This window comes from Schistocerca serialis, unplaced genomic scaffold (assembly GCF_023864345.2).
Source record: "Schistocerca serialis cubense isolate TAMUIC-IGC-003099 unplaced genomic scaffold, iqSchSeri2.2 HiC_scaffold_1038, whole genome shotgun sequence".
In the NCBI taxonomy this organism is placed as follows: Eukaryota; Metazoa; Arthropoda; class Insecta; order Orthoptera; family Acrididae; genus Schistocerca; species Schistocerca serialis.
In genome coordinates this window covers 75,001-80,000 of record NW_026047226.1, presented here as the reverse complement: position 1 = coordinate 80,000, position 5,000 = coordinate 75,001, and the positions used below count along the sequence as shown (strand labels likewise).

At 54.2% G+C, this 5,000-nt stretch overlaps 1 non-coding gene across 1 annotated transcript in view; it reads left to right on the top strand.

The window, feature by feature from the left end:
• Nucleotides 1-4,315: 4,315 nt before the first annotated feature.
• Nucleotides 4,316-5,000, top strand: part of LOC126430220 (small subunit ribosomal RNA) — a 1,910-nt gene continuing 1,225 nt past the window's right edge. Inside the window, exon 1 of the ribosomal RNA XR_007577074.1 lies at nucleotides 4,316-5,000. This exon is cut by the window's right edge and continues 1,225 nt beyond it. This is a non-coding gene — a ribosomal RNA (small subunit ribosomal RNA).

Here is a 5,000-nt window from a genome sequence, read left to right as displayed (position 1 = left end):
GAAACCACATGCAATACCTCCATCTATGCGAATCTGACAACACTACGTCCGCCATGTCGAGCGCACCACAAAACACAGCGCCATCTGTAGGTCTCCCGCGGCATGACGTCCTGCAACGACGATACCGCCATCTATGAGACGCCAAGCCGACTAAGACAGCGATGGGCCCACAGTGCCCATCTTTCGACCCCACCCACAAAGCCTGCGTCCTCTGTCGACCACAGCACCCCAACGCCAGCGCCTCTGCCGCACGAAATCGTCGACCGGCAATCACTCCACCGGCGCCCCACCCTAACCGCCCAACTCGCAACTCCAGCGGATGAACGGCGGACTTTTCCCGCAGTCGCAATGTGCAATCCACCCCTATAACTTGCGTTTCATGAAGAGTTATGTCCAATATGCGACATTCCCGCTGTCCCTATACATGAGCTGCGAGCTGTACCAGTTACGAGCTAGAGACGCGATCGCGTTGCTCTCTGTACGAATGCCGATGCTGAGCGGTCAGCTAGGAGGCGCTCCATCCATGTCGGTACCGGTGGGCGTTGCACTCGCAGTCGCAAAAACGTACGGCAAGTATATTACTCGGAAGAGTTTATGACAGTCCAAGCCCCCCTGCGTGGGGAGCGTCTTTCTAGGCCATGACCCACCGGAAGGGCGCAGCGTCCCCCACCCCAGACATGTGACGTCACACTATCGGTATTGACGACTCGACTCATTGCTTATAATCATTTGCCATACACCGGTGGAAGCTGCCGAGACGAGTAGCTACATAGCGCGCTCGCCGTGTCACTAATGTACAGAGATACAACAGTTTCGACTGGAACCGGATTAAACGTATACACGGCGCTGATTAGTAATACATAGACCCATCAGAATACAGATAATATATACAACTGTCCGTATACATGCTGAAAGACTCTGCTCACAATCACAACCACACGGCAGCCACACACTCTTATCACGCACTACTCTCCGCCTGTAACACGCACACAGACAATATGTAAGCACCAGCATGGAACAACACCCAGTGCATCCTCTCCGCCACATGAGACAATCCACACTGTCATAACCAGACTGGGAGGTCCACTCAGAAAACGGAATATCCCACCCCCCCGACAACCACCATTGCTCAGCTAAGCCACCAACACCCACACATGTCCTACACAGGGGTGCACCCAACATCACAATACTGCCTCCTCTCACAGCACACAAACAATGGCAGGAATGAAAGACACAGGTCTGCCACAAGCATGGAATCGGAGCGCCGCCTGTCATGAGCCAAAGGTGCATCCTGACGTGGCAAATCAGATGATGCCGCAGGCATCCACTTACTATAATCACAATCAACAAACCGACCGGCCGCCCCCCCCCCCCCCCCATTACACCTTTCCATACAACAATGTGTACCTTAACCTAAACTATACTGTACCTTAACCTAAACTATACTGTACCTTAACCTAAACTATACTGTACCTTAACCTAAACTATACTGTACCTTAACCTAAACTATACTGTACCTTAACCTAAACTATACTGTACCTTAACCTAACCTATACGGTACCTCAACCTAACCTATATTGTGCCTCAACCTAACCTATGTTGCGCCTTAACCTAACCTATGTTGCGCCTTAACCTAACCTATGTTGCGCCTTAACCTAACCTATGTTGCGCCTTAACCTAACCTATGTTGCGCCTTAACCTAACCTATGTTGCGCCTTAACCTAACCTATGTTGCGCCTTAACCTAACCTATGTTGCGCCTTAACCTAACCTATGTTGCGCCTTAACCTAACCTATGTTGCGCCTTAACCTAACCTATGTTGCGCCTTAACCTAACCTATGTTGCGCCTTAACCTAACCTATGTTGCGCCTTAACCTAACCTATGTTGCGCCTTAACCTAACCTATGTTGCGCCTTAACCTAACCTATGTTGCGCCTTAACCTAACCTATGTTGCGCCTTAACCTAACCTATGTTGCGCCTTAACCTAACCTATGTTGCGCCTTAACCTAACCTATGTTGCGCCTTAACCCAACCTATGTTGCGCCTTAACCCAACCTATGTTGCGCCTTAACCCAACCTATGTTGCGCCTTAACCCAACCTATGTTGCGCCTTAACCCAACCTATGTTGCGCCTTAACCCAACCTATGTTGCGCCTTAACCCAACCTATGTTGCGCCTTAACCCAACCTATGTTGGGCCTTAACCCAACCTATGTTGGGCCTTAACCCAACACACGTTGGGCCTTAACCCAACACACGTTGGGCCTTAACCCAACACACGTTGGGCCTTAACCCAACACACGTTGGGCCTTAACCCAACACACGTTGGGCCTTAACCCAACACACGTTGGGCCTTAACCCAACACACGTTGGGCCTTAACCCAACACACGTTGGGCCTTAACCCAACACACGTTGGGCCTTAACCCAACACACGTTGGGCCTTAACCCAACACACGTTGGGCCTTAACCCAACACACGTTGGGCCTTAACCCAACACACGTTGGGCCTTAACCCAACACACGTTGGGCCTTAACCCAACACACGTTGGGCCTTAACCCAACACACGTTGGGCCTTAACCCAACACACGTTGGGCCTTAACCTGCTCTGTAATTGTCATACGACGCGTTAAATTAGTGTAGTGTTGCCTAACTGCAACCCCCGCAATATAGTTTGCTACTCGCACTGCCCGGTCCCCAGTGTATCGCTTCATGTTAAACACCTTGCAGCTATACACTGTAATGTGGATGGCAGCAGGACGTACATGCTCAATGCCCTTTGCAGTTGTTCATTGGCATTTGCAGTTGTTCATTGGCATTCGCATGGCGAAGCACTTAGCCTACGCTGTGGTACGGCCTGTGTCAACTGTCCGCTGATGTTGTACGTCCAAATCACACACTGTACTGCACATTGGTCCTCATGTACTGAATGATACATCGTGGTACATGTGACCGTACAACGACTGCGCCAACAACGGCGAACCATGCGGTCCAAATGTTGTGCACTCAGCTACGTGTCGTCTCCCTATAAGAGCTGGATTGCAGTGTGGTATGCCCTGGATGGCGATCAGCATGAGCCGTCTGTTGATGTAGTGGCGCGTGTTGTCAGACGTAGTCGTCTCTTCTCACACACCGTGATAGCATGGTGCACTGCGTTCCACATCTGCGACATGCGACAGAGGCCGGTTGACAGTCGTTCGCGCAATGGACATCGCATACGTACGGGGGCCACCTTCCACGTGTTCGCGAAGCGTGCACATGTTGTTGCGTGTATGTGGGCAGACATAGTGTGTCGTGACACCTGACACAGGCATGCAACAATCGTTGAATTTGCAAATGGCGATGGACGCCTACGTTTGCTGGTGACGTTACGCAAATGAACAACTGGTAAACCGTTGTGGTGCGGTTGTTCTCGCTAGAGGTGAATCAGTGATGGCGACGATCGGTTGAGCTACCAACCGGTTGTTCCAGCGATACCCACCATGCCCACGAACGTGAATGGCATCTGGGTGTGAAGCGATACGCGGCGGTGGCTGGGTGGGACCGTCCCCGGCCGGTGAGGGGGGGCCTCCCGGCGTGCTGGCCGCGCGGTGCGTGGGCGCACGCGCTACAGCCGGCTGGTGGGGGCGGCCAGTGGCAGGCGCGCCGGCCGACGGAGGCGGCAGGCGGCGCAGCTGCGCGCCGGCGCACCCTGCACGCGGCGCCGTGCGGCCAAAGTAGGTCCTCGCGGGCCCGGTGCGAAGCGCGGTGGACATCTGCAGTGTGCTGGTCCGATTGAGGACTGTGTGCGCTGAGGATGCGCCGCCGCCCGGCGCTCGGCGCCGCGACGCCGTCTGCTGCTCGGTCGCCTCTGCGGTTCTCGCAGGTGGTTTGTATCGCAGCTGTGCGGACGTGTTGGCGCGTGCGCTGTGCTGGGAGAGTTCGCTTCGGCACCCAAGTGGGGCTTTTGTCCTTCTGTGGCGCTGGCGTTGGAGCTGCCGGTCACCGTAGGTGGCGCGTGTTGTCTCCCGCCGGCAATGCCACGACAGCACGCTCCCGGGCCTCTGTCGGCAGCGGCAAGCTCAGTTGGGAGCACGGGTGGTCGCACCTAAAGCGTCTACTCGCCAAACCCCGGGCGATTGCGCCTCTCTCGAACCCGACCAAGTACTTAGGACGGCGCTGCGCGCCGCCGGGACCTGAGAGGGTTTCGAGGTGTATGGTGCAGGGGAGCTCAGCCTCCTCCTGTTTGCAGAATAATTGAGCGGACGCTTGCGTGTTCGCGCGGGCCCCCGGGACACACTCCCGGGCGGCCGGCTGCTCAGCTCTAGTTGACGCAGCTCCCTGGTTGATCCTGCCAGTAGTCATATGCTTGTCTCAAAGATTAAGCCATGCATGTCTCAGTACAAGCCGCATTAAGGTGAAACCGCGAATGGCTCATTAAATCAGTTATGGTTCCTTAGATCGTACCCACGTTACTTGGATAACTGTGGTAATTCTAGAGCTAATACATGCAAACAGAGTCCCGACCAGAGATGGAAGGGACGCTTTTATTAGATCAAAACCAATCGGTCGGCTCGTCCGGTCCGTTTGCCTTGGTGACTCTGAATAACTTTGGGCTGATCGCACGGTCCTCGTACCGGCGACGCATCTTTCAAATGTCTGCCTTATCAACTGTCGATGGTAGGTTCTGCGCCTACCATGGTTGTAACGGGTAACGGGGAATCAGGGTTCGATTCCGGAGAGGGAGCCTGAGAAACGGCTACCACATCCAAGGAAGGCAGCAGGCGCGCAAATTACCCACTCCCGGCACGGGGAGGTAGTGACGAAAAATAACGATACGGGACTCATCCGAGGCCCCGTAATCGGAATGAGTACACTTTAAATCCTTTAACGAGTATCTATTGGAGGGCAAGTCTGGTGCCAGCAGCCGCGGTAATTCCAGCTCCAATAGCGTATATTAAAGTTGTTGCGGTTAAAAAGCTCGTAGTTGGATTTGTGTCCCACGCTGTTGGTTCACCGCCCG